Here is a 27,287-nt window from a genome sequence, read left to right as displayed (position 1 = left end):
CCATCTGGGACACAATTAAAGATGGAATTAATACTATTCGAAGACAAAGACTAAGAAGATTTACAAATGTTTTCAACATTAAAAGGTTTGTAACTTTATTTCTATCTGTTTATTTTTCTCTGATTATTTTGTTTGTGTTTTTTTATTGGAGCAGTTGAAAAGATGTTCAATTATTTTTTTTCACAGGTTATAAGAATCCTGAAATATACAGTATCTTGTGATTATTCGTGAAAGCACAGGAAATATTCTATGGATGCAAGAAGTGGTCACCCAGTACTATGAAAGATCTTGGAATATATCCCATCACTGATCATGAAAGCAAAGGAAATATGTTATGGAGACAATAGCTATCCTCCAGCACTATGAGCCAGCCTGAAAAATACCTCAGAATTACTGATGAAAGCACAGGAAATATACTATGGATACAAGGGGTAATCTCCCAGTACTATGAGACATCCTGGAATATATCTCATGATTACTCATTAAAGCACAGGAAATATGCTATGGACACAGGAGGGGGTCATCCAGTACTATGAAACATCATGGAATATATCTCATCATTTCACATGATAACACAGGGAATATTCTATGGAGACAATAGGTGATCCTCCAGTACTATGAGACATTCTGGAATATATCTCAGAATTACTGATAAAAGCACAGCAAATATGCTATGGCTACAAGAGGTGATTCCCTAGTAATATGAGACATCCTGGAATTTATCTCATGATTGCTCATAAAAACACAGGAAATATGCAATGGATACAAGATGATTCTGCGATAATATGATAGGTTCTGTAATATATACCCTGATTACTCATAAAAGGACAGAAAGTATGTTATGGCTACAAGAGGTGATCCTCCAGTACTATGAGACATCCTGGAATATATTTCACGATTGCTCATTAAAGCAAAGGAAATATGCTATGGCTGCAAGAGGTGATCCTCCAGTACTGTGACACATCCTAAAATACTGCATATCTCATGATTACTTATGGAAGCACAGGGTGCATGCTTTGGATGCAAGAAGTGGTGATTGAGTACTATGAAACATCCTGGAAAATATCTCATGATTATACATCCATTTTTTCATGTTATATCTTTGTATTTTGGAAGCTGTGCCTTTTCCCCCAGTATTTTCATCATAATGACAATAACAGCACATTGTGTGTGAGTTAAACTTGTCATACTATTGATAATTGTATAATATAGATATATTGATTTTATTAACTTTGCTGTTTTAAGTAAATGTTCAAATGTGTATCCTCTTTTGTGGTCTGTGCTAGTAAAGTTATCACCCCTCAGCAACTGGGGTTGCCCTGTCTGGTGTTTTAAGAGGAAATAAACCAATAATTTTTCTGTTCTTCTCAGATATTAAGCATAATACGCTATATTTTATATATGTCCTGACAAAATAGTACCTTCAAAAATACACCTAGAGTCCAACTGAGAATGAATGCTTACACCATAAATATAGTTTATAGTTATCCAATCCCATGCAGATGAAATAAGCAAGCAAGGCTTTCTTTTCACATGATTGGATAGTTGAAGTGAATTTGCACACATTTTGTTGTGTGACCACACAAATCCTTTAGTAAATCAGCATCATAGTAGCTCAACAATGCACTTACAGTATACACAGTATGTTGGTTTTCTGGCTGTGATGCAAACCCTCAGTATTTTCTGAGTTTAATGACCTTCCACGTGTACCACAAGCCTGATGATTTACCCCAAATTGTTGTAAATATACAGTATCTCACAAAAGTGAGTACACCCATCACATTTTTGTAAATATTTTATTATATCGTTTCATGTGACAACACTGAAGAAATGAAACTTTGTTACAATATACAGTAGTGAGTGCACAGCTTGCATAACAGTGTAAAATTGCTGTCCCCTCAAAATTACTCAACACACAACCATTAATGTCTAAATTGCTGGCAACAAAAGTGAGTACACCCCTAAGTGAAAATGTCCAAATTGGGCCCAATTAGCCATATTCCCTCCCTGGTGTAATGTGACTCGTTAATATTACAAGGTCTCAGGTGTGAATGGGGAGCAGGTGTATTAAATTTGGGAGTTGAGGATCTGAAAAAAAGAATTGTTGCTCTACATAAAGATGGCCTAGGCTATAAGAAGATTGCCAAGTCCCTGAAACTGCGCTGCGGCACGGTGGCTAAGACCATACAGCGATTTAACAGGACAGGTTCCACTCAGAACAGGCCTCACCATGGTCGACCAAAGAAGTTGAGTGCACGTGCTGAACATCATATCCAGAGGTTGTCTTTGGGAAATAGACATAAAGGTGCTGCCAGCATTGCTGTAGAGGTTGAAGGGGTGAGGGGGTCAGCCTGTCAATGCTCAGACCATACTCCGCATGCTGCATCAAATTGGTCTGCATGGCTGTCCCAGAAGGAAGCCTCTTCTAAACATAATGCACAAGAAAGCCCGCAAACAGTTTGCTGAAGATAAGCAGACTAAGGACATGGATTACTGGAACCATGTCCTGTGGTCTGATGAGACCAAGATAAACATATCTGATTCAGATGGTGTCAAGCGTGTGTGGCAGCAACCAGGTGAGAAGTACAAAGACTAGTGTGTCTTACCAACAGTCAAGCATGGTGGTGTGAGTGTCATTGTCCGGGGCTGCATGAGTGCTGCTGGCACTGGGGAGCTACAGTTAATTGAGGAAACCATGAATGCCAACATGTACTCTGACATACTGAAGCAGAGCATGATCACCTCCCTTCAGAGACTGGGCCGCAGGGCAGTATTCCAACATGATAACGACCCCAAACACACCTGCAAGATGACCACTGCCTTGCTAAAGAAGCTGAGGGTAAAGGTGATGGACTGGCCAAGCATGTCTCCAGACCTAAACCCTATTGAGCATCTGTGGAGCATCCTCAAACAGAAGGTGGAGGAGCGCAAGGTCTCTAACATCCACCAGCTACGTGATGTCGTCATGGAGGAGTGGAAGAGGACTCCAGTGGCAACCTGTGAAGCTCTGGTGAATTCCATGCCTAAGAGGGTTAAGGCAGTGCTGGAAAATAATGGTGGCCACACAAAATATTGACACTTTGGGCCCAATTTGGACATTTTCACTTAGGGGTGTAGTCACTTTTGTTGCCAGTAGTTTAGGCAATAATGGCTGTGTTGAGTTATTTTGAAAGGACAGCAAATTTACACTGTTATACAAACTGTATACCTACTACTTTACATTGTAGCAAAGTGTCATTTCTTCACTGTTGTCACATGAAAAGATATAATAAAATATTTACAAAAATGTGAGGGGTGTACTCACTTCTGTCAGATACTGTACATTTACATTTTCATATCAGGAGGTCATAATTTGCCTAAACAAAACATTTTCATACACAGGGACACAAAGTAGTTTTCCTATTGTGTTTTTTTGTCAATGAGACTTTTAGAGTATTTGAAAGTATTTTATGGTAACATATTTTAGCTATGCTTGCAGAACCTCAAATGTAGCATATATGGAAATGTAAAAGTTATTGACATTCAATGTGAGCAGCACAGTGGCTAAGTAGTTGGCACTTCCGCCTAGCAGCACTAAGGTTGTTGATGCAAATCCCAACCATGGCACTACTTGTATGGAGTTTGCATGTTCTCCCTGTGCCTGCATGGGTTTCCTCTAGGTACTCTTGTTCCCTCCCACACTCCAAAGACATACTGGTAAGTAAATTGGCCCTAGTATGTGAGTTAGGAACCTTAGATTGTAACCTCCTTGAGGGCTGGGACTGATGTGAATGTTCAGTTTAATGCAAATTGACAGCTCTGTATACATACCTATAATAATAATGCAAGGTAAATATTAACCGCCCCCCGCCCGCCATATAGTGTAATGACTGGTGCAAGGCGGTTCTCTCGTTCTGGGAGGACGTCATATGACATCGTCCCATTGTAACTGCGCATGCGCGGCTCCAGGAGCCTGCAGCACGGCGATCGGTGGTGTGCTGTGTCCCTCGGATCACCGATCAACGGAAAGAGTCGAAGATGTCAGCTCAGTCATGTGATCAGCTGTGTCCAATCACAGCTGATCGCATGTAAATAGGGAAATGCTGGTTATTTCTCTCCTCATGAGTTGTCACGCTGACAGCTCGAGAGAAGAGGAGAGCAGAGCCGGTAATCAGCATCCCTCAGAGGGGACATGTGCACTGATCATCAGTGTCCATCATTGCCAGCTGCCAGTGCTCATCCATGCCACCTGCCAGTGCCCATTAGTGCCACATCAATGCCACATATCAGTGCCTACCAGTGCACATCAATGCCACATATCAGTGCCCATCTGAGCTGCCTTTCAGTGCCACCTATCAATGCCAGTCAGTGCCACCTATCAGTGCTGCCAATCAGTGCCACCTATCAGTGTCAGTCAGTGCTGCCTGTCAGTGCCACCTATCAGCGTGCATCAGTGCTGCCTATCAGTGCCCGTCAGTGCTGTCTATCAGTGTCGCCTAACAGTGCCAGTCAGTGCCACCTATCAGCGCCAGTCAGTGCCGCCTATCAGTGCCACCTATCAGTGCCATATATGAGTGCTGCCTTTCAGTACCCATCAGTGATGCCTGTCAATGCCCATCAGTGCCACCTACTAGTGCCTCCTCATCAGTGCCCATCAGTGCCACCTATCAGTGTCCATCAGTGCAGCTTACCAGTGCCCATCACTGCAGCCTCATTATCGCACATCAGTGAAGGAGACAAATCACTTATTTACAAAACTGTATAACAAAAACTAAGAAAAAAAATTTTTTTTCAAAATTTTCAGTGGTTTTTGGTTTGTTTAAGAAAAAATAAAAAAACCCAGAGGTAATTAAATACCACCAAAATAAATCCCTATCTGTCACAAAAAAATTATAAAAATTACATATGGGTACAGTGTTGCATGACCGCGCAATTATCATTCAAAGTGTGACAGCGCTGAAAGCTGGAAATTGACCTGGGCAGGAAGGGGGTATAAGTGCCCTGTAGGCTAGGGGTTAAATGAAGGTTTACACAGGAAACCTAATATAATAAATTAAAATCTATTTGCATTAGGCATTTTGCCTTTTTTTCTCTACTTGTTTCATAGTAGAGAAGAACACAGAAAATACACAGAAATGACTGTGTTTTGATAAATGAGTGCCTTGTTCGGTTAAATATTTCTTCAATGATAGGGCAGTGGACTCTGATAATCCACAATATTCAGATCCACTATGGCAGCAAATATGCTTTCTAAGATAACCTTTGCTGAAACAAAATTAATTGACTGTCATTGCTGACCTCTTTATGACAGTATGAGTGAAATTTTATGGAAATCATGCAGATCAACTCACATCAGTACTTTAAACAGTCATTGGCCCTAATAGTATGTAGTAAGCGCAAAGTCAAAACTACTTATACATGTTACATTTCCATCCCTTTAGAAAGTTTTCAAAGCAAATGATCTGCACTGAGACCATAAAAGTAGCATTTTTAGAAGACAAGGTCTATTTCTCTTGGCATTTATTTTGTTCTAGAGAAAAGGCTGTATTTGCAACAATAGACAGATGACATCTTTTTGCAATAACAGATAATACCACATTATTTATGGCTACATAAGTGCTGAGTTCTAGGTCTTACAATTTCTGTACACACCAGTTTGTACCATAGAAAATGTCCTGCCCATTCACAATAATGTGATTTGGACTATGCAAACAGCAGTGTAGAGGGAGTTGGTAAAATGTGTCTGTAACATAAATGTAGGATTCAGATAGCTGTGATGTGATCTGTAGAAATATGTCATTGTAGATCTCGTCTCATGTTATTACAGATATTTTTATTATTATTATACAGGATTTATATTGCGCCAACAGTTTGCACAGCGCTTTACAATATAATAAGATAAATGTTCAGTAGTCAGTCAGAGACACATGTTCACCAATTAGCATCTGAAAGGACAGAGCAGCTTCTAGGCTGGAGGTGACACCTAGATGTCAATAAAATGTTGTCACCTATGTAGTCAGACTTTGCCACCTTCTTGAAGTCTAAAAGAGGAGCTCCATTCATTTCAGCTTCGGGAAGCAGCAGGAGACCAGGAGTGGCTCCAAAGTGTCTTCCAGCAATGATTTATATACACAGATCAAAGGAAAATATTTAATCTCTCATGAAAGCTAAAATATTAGTTGCAGAGAGATGAAAATACTTCCTTCTGATTGGACACACCGTTGGCTACACCTGCATGTAAAACTGTATTTGTAGCCCCTGTGTAATCCCAGAGAAACGCAGCAAATGGTTATATGGTGCCTGAGCTGAACAGCGATTGATACTGTCGCGATAAGGCTGATGCCATGGTGTTGGAAATTCTATCTCTGACGTGGTGATTCAAACCGTTCCTGGTCCAATCGACTTTGGGCACTTCAGTACCCAGAATATCCTGTGGGCTGCTACAGGAACACCCCCCAGGGTTGATTGGCTAAGGGCTAATGTCCAGCCTACGTCCATATTTCAATAAATTGAGGACCCTGAGATATGGACGGTGTGATTCGTATGGAGCAGGTTCTATTTGACTGGCGAATCGCAGACTGTCTCTGACTTGCTCCAGTTGCAGGATAACTATTTGTAAAAGTTTTATTTCTGTTTTATTCCCTTTTATTTTATAGTGATTAGCCAATTGTATGTCTTTTTGCATTTTCTGTAATTGTTTTTTCTTTTTACATATTTTTTGCAGTGCCCACTTTTGGGATATTAAATCATAAAATTAATAAGTGACTTCTGGGTACTTAAGCTCGGGCTCTTATCTCTGGAGAGATTGTATTGTATTGCAGTGTCTATATATGCTCGGTCAAGTTCATTGCCAATCTGTATGCAATTGCACTGTGTGTTGGCAGATTGCATGCAGATTGTAAAGTAGCAGATCTGCCAGATGGAGATTGTGTGTGTGTGGTGGCCCAGCAGATCAGCCTGCGGACAAACTGTTGGGTGGTGGCAAGCTACCATTTGTTGTATGTCTGGTGTGGGGGTGTGTGGACAGTGGAAGAGTTTCTGCTCTATAGATCAGCAAAAAATAATTCACCACCATCCCCAAAAATCTAAGAATGTCAACTTCCTCAACTTGCTCTTATACAAACATCTAATCTGTCCAACAATACCTCTGAAACTGTTCCAAACTCTGCTAACAGAAATATACATATGGGGAAAGTGGAAGAAAGAAAACCTAAGTAACTGGTGTATTACTTTACGAAATCCATGAGAACCATCTGTTCATGGGAAGACCCTTAAGAAGGAAGGGGGCAGAGTTCAGTATAATTCAAGAGGAGGTGCGTCTTTGGAAAAATAAACACATACAGTATATCATAATATTTAAATTGATGTTTGAAAGGTCAGAACAGTGACTGATGTTTACATCTTTCTCTACTTGGAGTCTGAGAAAGACATTGTGAAGCAGTTGAGCCTAAGGTTGTGGCCGAAGGCTGATATTGGAGAATCCACACATAGATGAGGATGAGGTGCATGTGAAAAGGGCAGTTCTCTTCAAAATGTATATGCTGTTACGTTAAACTTTAACGTATTAAAATGCATAGCATGTCTGTGTTGTTTAAATATAGAATATATTAAATTTCTTTCAATCCTTCTATTTGCTGTTTAAAAGAAATTCTTGTTGTATACATACACATATCTACAGTTGTTCTCAAAAGTTTGTATACCCTGGCAGAAATTGTGAAATTTTGGCATTGATATTGAAAATATGACTGATCATGCCAAAAAATGCTCTTTTATTGATGGATGATGATCATATGAAGCCATTTATTATCAAATAGTTGTTTGGTTCCTTTTTAAATCATAATGATGACAGAAATCACCCAAATGGCCCTGATGAAAAGTTTACATACCCTGGAATGTTTGGTACAGACACACAAGGTGACACACCTAGGTTAAAATGCCAATTAGAGGTTAATGTCCCACATCTGTGGCTTTTTAAATTGCAATTAGTGTCAGTGTATAAATATTCAATGGGTTTCTTAGCTCTTACATGGCAGCACTGACTAGGCTAGATACTGAGCCATGGGGATCAGAAAAGAACTGTCAAAAGTCCTGCACAACAAGGTAATAGAACTTTATAAAGATGGAAAAGAACATACTTTCACACAGTATATATGTATGAAAGTATAGTAGGCACTCTATATAAGGAGGCCAGTGAATGTATATCGAGAAAGATAGAATGGCAATAACAATACTCAATCTAAGCAGAAAAGCTTGGGGCTCCACATCTATATAGCAAAGTATTGTGGGCACGCAGAGCTCTTCCAAAAGAGTATATTAATCAAATGGTTGGTTTATTACACAAACGTTTCAGTGTGTCACAGTCCACCCTTCTCAAGACTGTGACCCGATGAAACATCAGTGTAATAAATCAGCCATTTGACTACTATACTCTTGTAGAAGACCTCTGAGTGCCCACAATACTTTGCTATATAGATTGAGTATTGTTATTGCCATTCTATCTTTCTCGATATACATTCACTGACCTCCTTATTAGGTACAATTGTTCAATTGCTTGGTAACACAAATTGCTAATCAGCCAATCACATGGCAGCAACTCAATGCATTTAGGCATCTAGACAAGGTGGAAATGGCTTGTTGTAGTTCAAACCGAGCATCAGAATGGGGAAGAAAGAGGATTTAAGTGACTTTTAACGTGGCATGGTTGTTGGTGCCAGACAGGCTGGTCTGAGTATTTCAGAAACTGCTGATCTACTGGGATTTTCACACACAACCATCTCTAGGGTTTACAGAAAATAGTCCCAAAAAGAGAAAATGTCCAGCGACAGTTGTGTAGATGAAAATTGTGACAGTGTGACGATCTGTCACCCAGGATTCTCAACTAGGCAGGTTGAGGGGCTCCAGGGTAAGTGTTTGATACGGAGGAAAGTGGCTTTTCACTTTCCTCCTTTGTTTGTAAGGTCTGTTTTGGGATCTGGAGCCTGGAGATTTCAAAGAGATCTGGGAGGGATGAAATCTCCAATCCTGGGACCAGGTTTTGGAATAGGCCAGGAGACTGATTTCACAGGTGTGTGCAGGCCTTTAGAGACAGTCAGGACCAGGGTTCTGGGCTCCACCCCGGCAGATAGGAGTCAGGAGGTCACTGCCTGGAAGTCAGGTGGGCTCCACCTAGGAGAGGTGGAAGCCAAAAGCAGCAAGGGGCTGCTAGAGTCTAGCTGTGTGCTAGTGGCCAGCTGTGTGCACAAGCCATAAGTCTTGAAGAAGTCTGCAGGAGACAGACAGGAAGATTGTATATCTGAGAGAGCCAGGAGGCTGAATTTTGTTTTGTGGATGATCGATACCCCTGTGTGGGAAACTTCTGTTTGAACTTTCGTTTAAATAAAAGTGGGCAAAAAGGCCCTTAAAGAAAGCGAGTAGCTGTGTGCGTTTAAAAGCTCTACCACTTTGAAGCGAGTTCCCACAATATATACACACAGGTGAAACTCAAAAAATTTGAATATCGTGCAAATGTTCATTTATTTCAGTAATGCAACTTAAAAGGTGAAACTAATATATGAGATAGACTCATTACATGCAAAGCAAGATAGTTAAAGCCGTGATTTGTCATAATTGTGATGATTATGGCTTACAGCTCATGAAAACCCCAAATCCACGATCTCAGAAAATTAGAATATTGTGAAAAGGTGCAATATTCTAGGCTCAAAGTGTCCCTCTCTAATTAGCTAATTAAGCCATAACACCTGCAAAGGGTTCCTGAGCCTTTAAATGGTCTCTCAGTCTGGTTCAGTAGGAATTACAATCATGGGAAAGACTGCTGACCTGACAGTTGTGCAGAAAACCATCATTGACACCCTCCATAAAGGAGGGAAAGCCTCAAAAGGTAATTGCAAAAGAAGTTGGATGTTCCCAAACTGCTGTATCAAAGCACATTAATAGAAAGTTATGTGGAAGGGAAAAGTGTGGAAGAAAAAGGTGCACAAGCAGCAGGGATGACCGCAGCCTGGAGAGGATTGTCACGAAAAGGCCATTCAAAAGTGTTGGGGACTTTCACAAGGAGTGGACTGAGGCTGGAGTCAGTGCATCAAGAGCCACCGCACACAGATGGATCCTGGACATGGGCTTCAAATGTCGTATTCCTCTTGTCAAGCCTCTACTGAACAACAAACAATGTTAGAAGCGTCTTACCTGGGCTAAAGAAAAACAGACCTGGTCTGTTGCTCAGTGGTCCAAAGTCCTCTTTTCTGATGAGAGCAACTTTTGCATCTCATTTGGAAAACAAAAGGACCCAGAGTATGGAGGGAGAATGGAGAGGCACACACTGCAAGATGCTTGAAGTCCAGTGTGAAGTTTGCACAGTCTGTGTTGATTTGGGGAGCCATGTCATCTGCTGGTGTTGGTCCACTGTGCTTCATTAAGTCCAGGGTCAATGCAGCCGTCTACCAGGAGATTTTGGAGCACTTCATGCTTCCTTCTACAGATGAGCTTTATGGGGATGCTAACTTCATTTTCCAGCAGGACTTGGCACCTGCCCACACTGCCAAAATCACCAAAACCTGGTTCAGTGACCTTGGGATTACTGTGCTTGATTGGCCAGCAAACTTGCCTGACCTGAACCCCATAGATAATCTATGGGGCATTGCCAAGAGAAAGATGAGAGACATGACACTGAACAATGCAGAAGAGCTGAAGGCCGCTATTGAAGCATCCTGGTCTTCCATAACACCTCAGCAGTGCCAGAGGCTGATAGCTCCCATGCCACACCGCATTGAGGCAGTAATTGCTGCAAAAGGGGCCCAAACCAAGTACTGAGTACATATGCATGCTTATACTTTTCAGAGGTCCGATATTGTTCTATGTACAATCCTTGTTTTATTGATTGCATGTAATATTCTAATTTTCTGAGATTGTGGATTTGGGGTCTTCATGAGCTGTAAGCCATAATCATCACAATTGTGACAAATCACGGCTTGAACTATCTTACTTTGCATGTAATGAGTCTATCTCATATATTAGTTTCACCTTTTAAGTTGCATTACTGAAATAAATGAACTTTTGCACGATATTCTAATTTTTCGAATTTCACCTGTGTATATATACTGTTTATATACACAAATGTTATACCAGGTGCTGTTTTATACATTGTCAGTTGCCTTGAAAAGATGAATTCGGTAAAGCTGTTTTCTGTGGTACACCTTAACTCTCCTTCAAGTCCTGTAAGGGTCTAATTTTTAAGACTGTATTAATGGGGGGGTTTTATGAAGCACCCAGGCACTTGTCACACTTCTAGCTGAACAGACATGAGAAAGATGGACTAAGCTTCACTGAAATGTTGAGAATAAAACATAGCTATTATAATCTCCTCTTCAAGACCCATGAGTGCCTCTATACCAGTTTTGGATTGATGTGTGTGTATGTGCATAGGTGTGTATATATACTGTATATAACTTGTGTTATTGACAGAGGATTACTAGTATTTCTACCTTAGGAGTTTGTGAGTTATTTATTGAATACAGATTCACATTCCTGCTTCACACATGATTTTACATAATGTAATTGTTTATTCATGTGCTGGGTTTGCATTTGGCGTTACACAGGCTGATATCTGAGCAGGGGCACTGCTGTTGTCAGTTGGTAATACAATAAAACCTTGTACCAATGTTGGTCCAGCTATAAGCATAAGAATGCTTGCCAGACTTCTCATTCTACTGAACAGATCATCTAGTACCAGATAATATCACAATGATGCTTCTGAGTACAATAATAGCATATGCATATTTTGTACAATTCTTTGTCTTAAAATGGAAAAAAAACAAACAGAGACAATGTGTATCTGGCTGAAAGTACTCAAAAATTGTAATCACTGATCAATTGTAATGTTCAAGTACTAATGATATTTAGGCTATGCTTTGGGCAGATTAGGAAAATATTTAATCTGTCACTTTAATAGTCATCCTTGTGACAACTGAGATATCTTAATTGCATATTTACAGCATATAGTTAAAAACAGGGTATTTTCACAAACTTCCACTCTTCCTGTCATATCTTGGACCATCAATGTCTGCTTTAACATATTTACTGACACCATAATTGGATTAAAGTTTTTCATGTGGATTTAAATGCTTGGATATGTTCCTTATACTCATTTGAACTGAGGAAGCCACTTGGATAAGTTGTAAAATACTGTATATTCCATATTGTAAAACAAGTCATGCTGAGTGTGATTAACTAATACTACTTAATAACGTAGGAAAGTAAATTGAGAAAAAGAAAATTGTTTTACCCAAAATGGTAGGCAGTAGCTGAAAGTGTAACGGTAATTCTTATACATAAATATACAAACACATGGTAAGCCATATTGCCCTGTCAAGGCACCTTTGTAACCATGGCACCTTATTTACAGAGGTACCTGTAGCTGAGCAGCCAATCCCCTCTCCCCTTGGCTCATATGCCTGCCCTCTCCGCCGGTTTACTGTGTAAATATCCGTGTGTACTGTGACAGGGGAGAGGTGAGCTGCAGCTTGTTTGTGTAACTCCTCGCTTACTTGCCTCCCTCCTCCTCTCAGTAGCACAGAGTTTAACCACAAGAGAGGACCGTGTGTATGTATGTGGACTTTCTTCCCCCACTCTCCTAGCAACAGCATTGGACCAGTCAGCAGGGAGGAAAGCAGAATCATGGGACATGTAGTCGTGAGACTGGTTACCTATTGGAAATAATGGAGGATGAACTACAGCCCCACCAAGCTTTGCAGCAGTAAGGAGGAGAGAACCAGATTTTTCTGGAGAAAACTTTCTCCTCAGTTCAGTGCTACCCAGGCAGAGTGTGTGAGAGGACCGTGCTGGGGGATTCCATCTAAGGGAAAGAAAGCCTGTGCCAGTGAAAGCCCACTGCAGTGTTGGGACTACCAGAGAGTACTCCAAGTGTGGAGGGTTGAAGCTGCTGCCAGGGTACAGGCCTGTTGTGCTGCCTACCAGAGTCATCACAGGCAACCCAGAGTGAATGGACACTTTATAGGAGGGATCACTGCTGCTGTGTTGCTGGGTCTGGTGAGAGAGCATTTTAGCTGCTACTTGTTACCACCACTAGAGACTAAGCCATTAGGAACTACCGTATTTTTCGCCGTATAAGACGCTCCGGAATATAAGACGCACCCAATTTTAAAGGAGGAAAATCTAGAAAAAAAAGATTCTGAACCCAATACATATAGTAATTCATCCCCCATATAGTAATTCATCCCCCATAGTAATTCATCCCCCATATAGTAATTCATCCCCCATAGTAATTCATCCCCCATAGTAATTCATCCCCCATAGTAATTCATCCCCTCTATAGTAATTCATTCCCCATATTGTGTCAATTCACTTACCTTTGCTCCGCGCGTTCCTCTTGCCGTGTTCCCGCGCCGTTCCGGTCTTCAGGGCGGACTGTGAGAGGAGAGGAGTTTGTCACGCTGCCCCGCCTACATCCTGTCCGCCCCGTAGTTTGCCCATTGCTGATCCACGAGCAGAGGGGGTGATGACGTCAGCGCACACCGCTGGGTGTACCAAGATGGCCGACCGCTCCAGAGATAGGCCAAAGCCGCTGCCTTTCCTACGGCCGTGGCCGTGCCTCACGGATTCTCTCTCTATTCGTCGTATAAGACGCACCAACTTTTCCCACCCAGTTTTGGGGAAGAAAATGTGTGTCTTATACGGCGAAAAATACGGTACCTACCCACTATCCTATAGCTCTAAATCTGCTTGCAGGACTTATTGACTGCCTTAAAGCTCTCCAGCGGTTACCAGGTCCTAAAGCTTAGCCGGATGACCAGTCAGTACTAAAGACTGCTCCTAACAGTTGCTGCCCTAAGGTCTTGTCCCTTTGCTTAGTTAAAGAGGTACCTCTTAAAAGACCCAGTCAATCCCTGAGAGTGCACTTTAATATATTGTAGTATTATCCTCATTTATACTGCATTTAATGTTTATTAATATTGTTTATTGGTGATTTGCTAACTCACCTTTTAGTTAGTGGTATAAAATCTGTTTGTCATTTTGGCATAGTTATTACTCTGTCTAGCAGACTTTGTCATAGTCTGTGTGAGCTCATTTATGTTTTATTTGCCATTTATTCTAACCTGTATCAACAGAATAAGATTATTTACCACTAAAGGGGTGTGTGCCTATTTACTAGTAGTAACCCACAGCCAGGTTAACCACTTGCCTTCCAGAGGATTTACCTCCCTTAATGACAAGGCCTTTTTTTGCTATTCCGCGCTGCACTATCTCAACTGGTAATTGCGGGTTTATGCAATGCTGTACCCAAATGAAATTGATGTCCTTTTTTCACACAAATAAGGCTTTCTTTTGGTGGAATTTGATCACCTGTGCGTTTTTTATTTTTCGCGCTATAAACAAAAAAATTTTTTGAAAAAAAAATATTTTTTACTTTCGGCTATAAAAAATATATATAGTAAACTCAACTTTAGGCATAAATATAGGCCAAAATGTATTTTGCTACATGTATTTAGTAAAAAAAATCCCAATAAGTGTATATTGATTGCTTTGTTTGAACGTTATAGCATCTGCAAACTATGGTATAGATACTGCAATTTACGCCTTTTTTTTTTGCTATACAGCGCTGCGCTAATTTAACTGACAATTGCATGATCATATAATACTGTACATAAATTAAATTTATATCCTTTTTTCACACAAATAGAGCTTTCTTTTGGAGGTATTTTATCACCTGTGCGCTTTTTATTTTTCACGCTATAATAAAAAAAATCAAAAATTTTGAAAAAAAAATTATATTTTTTACTTTCGGCTATAAAAAATATATAGTAAAGTCAAAGTTAGTCATAAATTTAGGCCAAAATGTATTCTGCTACGTTTTTGGTAAAAAAAATCCCAATAAGTGTATATTGATTGCTTTGTGTGAAAGTTATAGCGTCTACAAACTATGGTATAGATACTAAAATTTTCGCCATTTTTTGCTATACAGTGCTGCACTAGTTAGCTGACAATTGCGTGGTCTGGCAATACTGTAAAGAAATGAAATGTATGTCTTTTTTTCACACAAATAGAGCTTTCTTTTGGTGGTGTTTGGTCACCTTTTTTTTTGTGCTATAAACAAAAAAAGACCGAAACTTTTGAAAAAAAATGATATTTTCTCATTTCTGTCATAGCCAAAAAACTCAAATTTCATCATACATTTAGGCCAAAATGTATTTTGCTGCATGTCTTTGGTAAAAAAAATCCCAATAACTGCATATTAATTGCTTTATGTGAAAGTTATAGCATCTACAAACTATGGTATAGATAATGGAATTTACACAGCTTTTACTTTCTGACTGCCTATCACATTTCTTGAGGTACTAAAAAACCAGGAGTGTACAAACACCCCCAAATGACCCCTTTTTGGAAAGTAGACACCGTAAGCTATCTGATGAGAGGCATGTCCAGAGTCCATGGAAGATTTATTTTTTTCCACAAGTTTTGTTTTACACAAAGTTGTCACTTAAATTATATATTGCTCATACAAGCCATGGGTAAATGTGGAATTACACCCCAAAATACATTCTGTTACTTCTACCAAGTATGGGGATTCCACATATGTGAGACTTTTTGGGAGCCTTGCCACATACAGGAGTCTAAAATCCAATGACCACTGTGAAAGCTTGAAGGTGCGTAACTTCCTCATTTCACTTCCTCACTACCTATCACAGTTTCGGAGGTCCTGAAATGCCAGGATAGCACCCCCCCCAAATTTCCCCTTTTTGGAAAGTAGACACACAAGGAATTTAAAAAGAGACATGGTGGGTATTTTTCAGATCTCATTTATTCTCACAAGGTTTTGAAATATATATATAAAAAAAAAGAAAAAATATGTATTTGTTTTCTTTCTTCATTTTCCAAAAACATGCGGCAACAAACGAGATCTGCAAAATACTCACCATGCTTCTTATCAAATTCCTTGGGGTGTCTACTTTACAAAAAGGGGTCATTTGGGGGGGTTTGGTGCTATCCTGGAATTTCAGGTAGTCAGGAAGTGTAACGAGGAAATAAAGCCCTTTAAAAGCCTGAAGGTGCTTATTGGATTTTGTGGTCCTGTACTTGGCTAGACTGCCAAAAAGTCTCTCACATATGGTATCCCCATACTCAGGAGAAGTAGCAGAATGTATTTTGGGGAGTAAGTTCACATATACACATGGCATGTGTGAGCAATAAATCATTTAAGTGACAATTTTGTGAAAAAAGAAACATTTTTTTGTCATTTTCCAAAAACTTGTGGTGAAAAAAAAATATTCTATTGACTCAACATGCCTCTCAGCAAATAGTTTGGGGTGTCTACTTTCCAAAAAGGGGCCATTTTGAGGGGTGGGGGCAATTTATGCCCAGCATTAGTAGTTTATGCCACACATCACTCTTATAACCACATGAACCACCTTTTCTGACACTTTTTGTTCACATGAAAAAATCAGTATTACTTTGAACCCCCAAACATCTATTTTTTTAAAGCAGAAACCCTAGTGAATAAAACGGTGAGTGCTGTAATTTTTTATGTCACATAGTACTCCCATAGCGATTTTTCAAACTCACATTTTAAAAAACAAATACACTGTAACACAATATATTGGCCAATTATTTGGTAAAATATAAAATATCATGGTATGCCAAGTAAATAGATACCAAACATGACATACTTTAAAACTGTGTATGCCCCGTGCAATGGCAACAAACTGCATACATTTTTAATATATATAGGCAATGCTTTAAAAGCCTTTACAAATTACCATTTTAGATTTACAGAGGAGGTCTAGTGCTAGAATTACTGCCTTTGATCTAACGTTTGTAGCGATACCTCACATGCAAGGTGCAACCGCTGTTTACATACTGGCATGGAGTCAATGCTCACTCACACAGGTGCGCGCGAGTGTGCGGAAGGGAGTGCTTTTTTTTATTTAGTTTTTTTTATTATTATTATTTTTACACTGTCCCTTTCATTGTTTTTATCACTTTTAATGCTATCACAGTGATTGCAAATATCCCCTGTAATGGGCATTGACAGATATTCTGTTTTTGAGAAATCTGGGGTCTATCAGACTCTAGATATCTCTTCTGCCCTTACAGTATCTAATCTCATTAAGTTTGGTGTAATCAGATGCTTTCCCAATTTACAAATGGCACTGTTTATACCCTGCGAAACTGAAGTGATGAAATGCTCATAGATTTGGATTTCTTAGACCAGGGTGGGCAAACTGCGGCTCTCCAGCTTTTGCAGGACTACAAGTTCTATCATGCCTCTGCAAGTCATAGCTGTAACTGTCATTTTTGTAATGTTACAACGCTTCATGGGAAATGTAGTTCCACAACAGCTGGAGAGCCGCAGTTTGCCCACCCCTGTCTTAGACTATAGAGATGATTGGCACCATTCCGGTCTCCAATCAGCTGTTTGGTCAGCTGGCAAAAACACCGGCTGCATTCTCAGGTTCCCCTGATGGCATGAGACTGCTTGAGAAGGCCGTGGAAGGCAGCGGGGATAGGGTTTTTTTTTCTTCTGTTGCTTGTAAAAACAATCCTTCAGCTAATTAGCCACTAGGATTGCTTTTACATGAAAGTCATTCACCGGCTGAAAAAAACAATACCAGGATGTTACCTGCAGCTGCAGGCATCATCCTGGTATAACCACTCAAAGTCCAGTGATGTACCAGTACGTCGCTGGTCCTTGTTGGATATATACAGTATATGCTGTTTTTTTATGTAGCCTGTGGGCTGAATGAAAAAAAGAGAAGAAATTTCTGGCAGAAAAAGTGTGTGGTATGCCCACCATTAGAATATACTGCCCTACATCCACCCACTTCTAATGGTGGGCACACATGAAATGAATAGAAGATTCCTCTATTCACATCGGTTGATGTGGATGAAGAAATCTCTGGCAAAAATTTTTTTAAAATATATACTGAAGCATAGGGGTCATCCACCCACTGGCCACCCCAGGCCCCCATGCTTCGGCATATATGCTCTTATTTTAAGTGCGGATTAAAAATCTAACCCAACAGTGCTGCACACACCATCGTATGTATATTCTGAGAGCAAGATCCTGTTGCTGTCAGAATAAATAAGTCGGTGCTGCAGCTGAATGGCATTCATGCAAAGAAAACAGCAATTATTACCAATAAAACAGTAACTCAATAAAATAACTTTTTTATTGAAATACGTGCCAAAAAATATTATAAAATATATATGCCGATGCATAGGGGTCATCCACCGACTGGCCACACTGGCCACCCCAGGCCCCCATGCTTTGGCATACATAAGTCAGTATGTGCAGCGCTGTTGGATGAGATTTTACATAAGAATATGCATACGTCAGTGTGTGCAGCGCTGTTGGATGAGATTTTTCATCCACAGTTAAAAAAGAGCATATATGCCGAAGCATAGGGGCCATCCACCCACTGGCCACCCCAGGCCCCCATGCTTTGGCATATATGCTTTTTTTTTAACTGTGGATGAAAAATCTCATCCAACAGCGTTACACACACTGACTTAGGTATATTCTGAGAGCAAGTTCCTGTTGCTGTCAGAATAAACAGGTAGGTGCTGCAGCTGAATGGCATTTCTGCATCTGCAACGAAAACAGCAATGGTTAACAATAAAACAGTAACAGTAGAACAGTAACTCGACAACAACAAAAAAACTGCAACTATTTTGGGTTTTTAAAATGTAAAAACTTGTTTTGTACTTGTGCTATTTATTTTTTATGTTTTTTTTTATTTTTTTTTTACTTGAACTTAACCAAATTGTAGGGTCTCTCAAAATGTGATAGCCTATTTCCTGACTACCTAACATCTTTCGAGACCCTGTGAAAATTTGTGCCCTGAACTGTGCCATGCTGTACCGTATACTAATACTCCACTAGTGTGTGGTAGCAACAGAATCAGTCCTTGAGGCAGAGACCAGGTTGGCCAGGACAGGAGGGACACAAAAAGCGGGTGTCATGCCTAATTCCATGTCTGCTACAGACACAACATGGGTGTCCTTTGGGTTGGGGTACCAGGAATTGCATTGGGAAAATGCCTCTCATGCAGCCGGTTAACTGCATCTGGGTTGAGAGTTTGGGCCATAGCACCTTCTGGATACAAAAGGGGTGTGATGATCTCTTCCTGGAATATTAGGAAGGATCCACTTCGTCTAGTTGCTTTGTAAAGCACAAAAGTATTATATAGAGCCAATTGAAATAAATAAACAGACACTTTTTTGTACCAGAGTCTGGCTTTTTGGGAAATTAAGTACGGTTTTATCATCTAGTCGTTGAAGTCCACCCCTTCCATGCTAAGGTTATAGTCGTGGACATAGAGGGGCTTCTGAACAACACCAGCTGCTGTGGCAATTTGGATGGTCGTATCTGCGTAAATGGAAGACAGGAAGAAAACATCCCATTTGTCCTTCCACTTCACTGCGAGCAATTCCTCATTTCTCAAGTAGGCTTTTCCCCCCTTTCTAAGATGGGTATTTACAAACCATTGGAGGAAGCCCCGGCAATTAGGTCGCACGGTGCCACATGCACCAATTCCAAGATTGTACAAATGTCTAAATAGTGGCATGCTTGAATAAAAATTGTCCACGTATAAGTGGTACCCCATATGGAAAAAGGATGACACCAAGTCTCAAACTATCTTGCCACTGCTCCCCATGTAGTCTGGGTATTCCCTCATAAATCCGAAACTTATATGTATAGCCTGTTGCCCTCACATGGGTCTTATACATCTTGACCCCATATCTGGCACACTTGCTGGGGGGAGAAATTGTTTGAATGCAAAGCGGCCAGAAAAATTAAAATGAGTGACTCATCAACGCAGATGTTTTGCTGGGGAGTATAGACATCTGCACATTTTTGGTTAAGGTGATTTATGAGGGGCCAAGTGTTGTGGAGCCGGACAAATTCAGGGTCACCCCGAGGATGACAAAGTGCGTTGAAATGCATAAAACACATTATACTCTCATAGCTATGCCTGGCCATGGCAGCAGAGAACATGGGCATATGATGAATTGGGTCTGTGAACCAATACAACTGCAAATAATTTTTTTAATGCCCATGTTGAGGGTTAGGCCCAAAAATACATTCGGAAACTGTAAAGGGTTTCCATGTGAATGGTCTGGCAAGGTTTGAATTTGGGTTGGCAGCGATAAACTGTTGTGCATATAAATTGTTTGATCCACAATCAATGCATACAGATCTTCCATGAAAACAGCTCCAAAAAATCAAGGGGAGTATTAAAATTAGCTGTTTCCACCTGAATTCCGTGTTGGGCAGTGAATGGTGGAAGTACGGGTACTGCAGAATTTGCGGACTGCCAATTGGGATTTGCAAGCACATCCGAAAGGATACTAGGGGCTCTACAGGCCTGTGTGCGAATTCTTGGTGACTGCGGGACACCTTATGGGACACCTTACTTGTGCTTGCCACCGCACCAGCTTGTACTGCACTTATGGGACTCGCCATGTCACCAAGTGATACTGCAGTGCTGGTATGTATAAGACCAGGATGTACTAGGCCACTGGTGCTCGCCAGTTCACCAAAAGATAGAGCGGCACTAGTACTGGCACTCAGGTATGCCTGACCTTAGCAGGGACCTCTTCTCCATCGTCTGAGCTATCTGTCAGGGTGCTGCTACTGTCTACAGGTTTGTATTCTGAGGCTGATCATGTCAGTAAGTCTTCCCCTTCACTCTCACCTGACATGCTCAGAATCCTGTAGACATATGCATAGGGGTAAGGGTTCCCCCAAAAGATAGTTTCATATGGGACCATGCAGCTTTATCAAAAAGAGCTTTATTAGAAAAAACAAATGTGCATAGCACAGATATAGACACAGAAGCTGAGCATGCCACCATCGTCACTTCACCAGTTTAAAAAGACAACGTTGTCTAGTTACTTATGCAGCTGCTCATACATTCTCAAACATACACAATGAGGGGGCGAGAAGAACCACAGATACAATATGGTAACACATGGGGTAAATAGACCAAAAAAGTGTGTATAGGAGTTAAAATAGTATTTACTCAATGGTATCCCATGTGATAAAGGTAGGGGTAAAGTCAAAGACCAGTTCTCCTATAGCCATACAGTGAGGAACAGAAGTATTTCAACACCCTGCGATTTTGCAAGTTCTCCCACTTAGAAATCATGGAGGGGTCTGAAATTCACATTATAGGTGATTTTAAAGAATTTATTTCTCTTGTACTGCTGAACATAAGTATTTGAACACCTGAGAAAATCTAATTAATCTGTTAATTTTTGGTACAGAAGCCTTTGTTTGCAATTACAGAGGTCAAACGTTTCCTGTAGTTCTTTACCAGGTTTGCACACACTGCAACAGGGATTTTGGCCCACTCCTCCACGCAGATCTCCTCTAGATCTGTCAGGTTTCGGGGCTGTCGTTGAGCAACACGGAGTTTCAGCTCCCTCCAAAGATGTTTTATTGGATTTAGGTCTGGAGACTGGCTAGGCCACTCCAGAATCTTGATATGCTTCTTACGGAGCCACTCCTAGGTAATCCTGGCTGTGTGCTTTGGGTGGTTGTCATGTTGGAAGACCCAGCCACGACCCATCTTCATTGCTCTAACTGAGGGAAGGAGGTTGTTGCTCAAAATCTCACAATAAATGGCCCCATTCATCCTCTCCTTAATACAGTGCAGTCGTCCTGTCCCCTTCGCAGAAAAGCACCCCTAAAGCATTATGTTACCACCCCCATGCTTCACAGTAGGGATGGTGTTCTTGGGATGCAACTCATCCTTCATTTTCCTCCAAACACGACGAGTGAAGTTTAGACCAAAAAGTTCTACTTTAGTCTCATCTGACCACATGACTTTCTCCCATGCCCCCTCTCCCATCCAGATGGTCATTGGCAAACTTCAGACGGGCCTGGACATGTGACGACTTAAACAGGGGAACCTTCCGTGCAATGCATGATTTGAAACCTTGACGGTGTAGTGTTCTACCGACAGTGACCTTTGAAACTGTGGTCCCAGCTCTCTTCATGTCATTGACCAGCTCTTCCCTTGTAGTTCTGGGTTGATTCCTCACCTTTCTTATCATCAGTGATACCCCACGAGGTGAGATCTTGCATGGAGCCCCAGTCCGAGGGAGACTGACAGTCGTCTTTAGCCTCTTCCATTTTCTAACAATTGCTCCAACAGTTGATCTATTTTCACCAAGCTGCTTGGCAATTGCCCCGTAGCCCTTTCCAGCCTTGTGGAGGTCCACAATTTTGTCTCTGGTGTCTTTTGACAGCTCTTTGGTCTTGCCCATGGTAGTAGTTGGCGTCTGACTGACTGTGGGGTGGAAAGGTGTCTTTAAAGAGCTCAGACAGGTGCTACTAAGTTAGATTAATGAATGGAGTAGAGGTGGACTTTTTAAAGGCACAGTAACAGGTCTTTGAGAGCCAGAATTCTTGCTGTTTCTTAGGTGTTCAAATACTTATGTTCAGCAGTGCAAAACAAATAAATTCTTTAAAAATTTTAAAATGTGATTTCCTGAATTTCTTTTTTTAATTCTGTCTCTCAGAGTGGGAATACACCTACAATATGAATTTCAGACCCCTCCATGATTTCTAAGTGGGAGAACTTGCAAAATTGCAGGGTGTTCAAATACTTCTGTTCCTCACTGTATATAATATATAGATAGAAGGCGCCTGAAAGTTCAATGACTTCTGCAAAGTAAATTTGCTGGTAATTAGCAATCCGGGTAGATATGTCCCGTGGGATGGCCAATATATAGCACCATCTGCTCCACAAGCCTACAGTACCATAGTAGCTGAGTTCATAGACAGCAATATATATGCATAAGTAATCGACTTCTCACCAACTCTGTAGTGTTCACTGAGCTTGATTCCAGCAAGTGACAGGTAATTTCAGGACAATACTGCTAGATGGCATCAAGGTGCATTTCATGTATGCTGTACAGTATTAGTGGTAGTATAAGTCTGGTCCTGTCTGTAATAAGTGTAGCTGGAGATGCTGGATGCCTAGACCTGTGATGGAGGACGGACGAGATGGCCGCAGAACATGGTGACGTCACGCATAAGGCGTGCTTGCGGAGGTGCAGTCCGACATGTTTTGCCCAATAGGCTTGGGCTTCTTCAGGGATAGGAGGGGCCAGTGTGTCAGTGTATTTATACCTTGTGGTAGGCAATATCCTGTTTTACCACAAGATGTCACCAATCAGACTAATTACAAACACACTTGCAAGTAAATGGTGCACGTTACATCCAGGAAAATACAGATCACATTACTGCAATAGAAGTTTCAACTAGAAACAGATCAAAACTAAGGATCTTCTCAAAATTAGTAGGGGAAGAAAAAAGAAAGAGAGAGAGAAGAAGAGAAGAAATGAAGAAAAGAAAAGGAAGGATAAATACAGACCAGGTAATTTTGCAAGGTTGTCATGTATTCCAACATTCTAGCATCCTCATTTAAATGGAAAGGACAATGCATTGACAGTCATTATGATTCCAGAAAAAACAAAGTTACATTACGTGTTTAGGCCCTGTGGGGCCAAGGTGCCCAATCTAAAAATCCAAATTTTTTTCTTTCTGCAGAAGGACTGTATTGAAGTCCCCACATCTTTTTGAGAGGTGAAGCAGAAAGATTCCCTTAACCTTCAGGCATTCTGGATGTCCGTTATGATATTCAGCGAAATGCATCGCTATAGGGCAATCTTCATCTCTATTTTTACTTTTCTTGATATTTTTGATACTACGGATGTGCTCGCCAATACGTATTCGAAGCTGTCGCTTGGTCTTTCCAATATAACACTTTTTACCTGGGCATTCAAGCATATAGACTAAGCGTATTGTCGAACAGTTTACAAAATCCCAGATCTTATATTGTTTTGATTGATCCCAAATGGCGAACACATCCATCCTATCAACAAATCTACAGATTTGACAGTGACCACAGGCAAACATGCCTTATAAGGAGGAGATTCTCTTAATCCAAGTATTTGTTGCTCATTTATTGAATTCTTAATGAACTAGCATATCTCGTAAGTTTTTAGTGCGTCGTGCTACCAATTGTGGGCGAGTACCTACTATCTTTGCAATAGCTGGGGATCTAGTAAGTAGGTTCCAGTGTTTTGACAGGGTATCTCTCACTTGTTTCCATTGCGATCCGAACCTTGTAATAATCCCATATGAAGCTATCTTTTGGGGGAACCCTTACCCCTATGCATATGTCTATAGATTATTACTTTCGGTAACCACACCCATCTATTTTTTAATAATACTTGGGTGAGTCAGCAATCATTTGGTAGCAGATATCTATACAGGGTTATTCCTATTTCAATCCCCTGTATATCGGCTGCCCTGGCCCTTGGCGTACCTCTTTTAGCCTCTGTCTTGGTCAGAATCCTGTAGGCCTCTTGAAAGAGTACCTTTCAATTGACATTTTGGCCACTACATTTATAGGTACCTAGTGCAACTCATGGGAAAAAGAGCACCTGGCTGTCATGGACTGCTTGAACTGCTACAAAAAAAGTTTACTGGCAAGTGCTAACAGGGATCAGACCTGATTCTGTGAACTGCGGTTTTGTGTGCAATGTATCAAGTAACAGTGATCTACTGACACTGCACTTGCTGGGGGAGAGGGGGGAGAGGGGGATGCATAGGGGCTAAATGTAGGTGCTGGCAGGTGCTGGAGCTGATCCTGCTAACGCTGCGTTTTTGGGGACACTATACTAATGGAATATCCAATTGTCTCTCAGGGGATCAGGAATGATTTTTTTTCCCTGCAGGAGCAAATTGAATCATGCTTTGCTGTTTTTTTTGCCTTCCTCTGGATCAACTGTGGGTATAGGATTATAACTTTTTTTTTTTAATGGTTGAACTGGATGGACTTTTGTCTTTTTTCAACCAGACTAACTATGTAACTATATAGTGCTGATCTGATCAAAGATATTGATCCGTTCAGACACTATACTAGCAGTGGAGGTTTATTGTGTATTTGAGCGTGTTCCTGGCAATCAAGGGGTTAAATATGATGACTGGTGTAAGGACGGGCAATCTGATGCTATCTGGAAGGGAAGCTAACTGACGCTAATGCTATCTGAAGTCGCCATTGACACTAATACAGTGATGAGCAAAAAATCTGTACACTGTACTAATAACACTGGTGACAGGGCAGTGAAGGGGTTAACTGGGGGGGGGGGCGATCAAAGGGTTAAATGTGTCCTAAAATGTGTTCTAACTGTAAAAGTGTAGTGCTTGTACTCACTGTGTCTTCTTTTTTCTCTCTATGGGACGCAGTGTGCCCAGAGAGAGAAGATGTCATCATTTTCTGTACCTGTGTAAGTGTAAACACAGCTACAGGAAGATCCCTGATAAAGCAGGGACAGATCATCCAATTTAGGCAAAACATCACTGCCTTAAATTGGATGATTGATCCCTTGGGGATCAAATCATGGCACCCGTGGGTCGGCGGGGGTGCGCATGTGCCCCCCCAACCCACAATCACCACGGGAGTTCGAATCACGTATACTGTATATACGTGATTTTGCACACCCGTGCTGCTCTTTAGCAGTATTTCTGCTATAGGCCAGTCAGGAAGTGGTTGAGGATATTTTACACTTGTGTCTTTACTCAAGCTTGCAGTGATTTTTACTCAACCAGAACAGAGAACCCAAAGTTATCAATCAACTCCTTTGGGGATGGCACTACATTCTGCTTAACTGTTGAAACAATTTTGTAAAGTTTTTTTTGTGTGTATTTGTTGGAAAGTGTGCTGGAGAATTATTGTTTTGTATATTGCTAACTACTTAGGTCCAGTCTAGTAGTTTTGTGTTTTATTTTCATAACAAAAAAAGAAAAATGCAGATTTTACATTTGTATGATCGCTCAGTGTTTAGACATCTCAGCTTTGCAAGTGTGAATGCTGTCAAATGACAGTAAGGACCAGATGTGAATATGACATAAAAATGTTTGTCATTGAGATTAGTCAGTCATAATATACAGTATATAATGTATGAAGTTATGACTTATGTTACTCATAGTTGATAAGATTTCTGTAGTACAATCGGATATGACTTTTCCTGATTGGTTACAGTGTATAAATATGCCTAGTATTTCTTTTTTTCTGTTTTATATTCATGTGCCTTGGAGCAAAGTACTAGTGCTATCAAGAGGGAGATATCATCTGGCAGTTTCCATTAGCAGGTTTTTCTACCTTGCCAGGCAAAGAATTTGAGGTCACTGAGGAATATTTCTGACAGGTTATGAAGTTATGTAGGACATGACACCACTTGTGCTAAAAGGCAGATAATATACCATGTGCCCTACAAATAAATATTCCATAATATTCTTAATAATTGATTTGCAAGGTGTCTGTAATATTAATGAAGAGAATAGCAACAAAGATAAAACTAGAAAAAGTTTATAGCAGTACAAAATGTAATCCTATCAGTTCCTTAAGCAATAAAAAAAGTATATGGAATAAGAAACTATTCATTTAATTTGAATGTACGTTAACATCTTAAATGTCTTAGCACATTATTATCAGGACAAGGTGATTTGCAGTAAAGGGGATCTGTACGTTAAAGTGTATAAAAACCAACATTTATTATAATATGAACTACCAGTGTATAGATGTGATTTTTGCATCTGTTTTCTTTTTCCAGACGTTTTCTTTGTTTTATCACTAGGTGATCCTGCCAGTAGCACACTTTCTGCCCTAGGGTGACAAGGCTCACTTGCAGTAATGTATCTGGGAAGCAGCATCATCACCCTAGGACAGGAAATATTTGAAGACTACAGCACCCCTCCACCCTCTCCCCATCTGCATAACATAGATGAGAGGTATTCTGTAGTACACATAACTGAGAACAATGTAACTAATAAGACTGCTGCACAGCAAGAGAGCACAGAAAGTTATCATCTTACAAGATGTTTGGCAGGATCAATTTTTTTTAAAAGAGATATAGTGTTAGAGATTCTGTATATAGCTCTACAGAACAGACAGTGCACAGCCCACATGTGTTTATCTGTTGCTTCACTAGTAAGAGTAACTTTATTAAAGAGGAAAGACATAGAGTTTAATCATAGATACAGCTACAAACGTATTAACAGTGCCATGTACTGGTTGAAGAATATATCTCTACTGAATACTGTTGGTACGGATGTACAGTAGTTGTTGCACAAAAATACATGAAAAATGTATTCCAGCAAGTAGCAAACAAAAATTTCAATGCTATATTTGCCAGAAGGCAAAGGGGATCAAATAACTATATATATATATATATATATATATATACATATATATATATATATATAAAGTTAATATAGA

At 40.4% G+C, this 27,287-nt stretch overlaps 1 protein-coding gene across 2 annotated transcripts in view; it reads left to right on the top strand.

Annotated features, from left to right (window-relative positions):
* Window positions 1–27,287, top strand: part of TMEFF2 (transmembrane protein with EGF like and two follistatin like domains 2) — a 924,328-nt gene that overhangs the window by 744,334 nt on the left and 152,707 nt on the right. The window lies entirely within an intron of this gene.

This window comes from Staurois parvus, unplaced genomic scaffold (genome assembly GCF_062004578.1).
Source record: "Staurois parvus isolate SC_StPar_1 unplaced genomic scaffold, SC_StPar_1.0 ptg000434l, whole genome shotgun sequence".
In the NCBI taxonomy this organism is placed as follows: domain Eukaryota; kingdom Metazoa; phylum Chordata; class Amphibia; order Anura; family Ranidae; genus Staurois; species Staurois parvus.
Note: the sequence above shows the minus strand (reverse complement) of the source record. Positions and strands in the feature narration are given on the sequence as shown.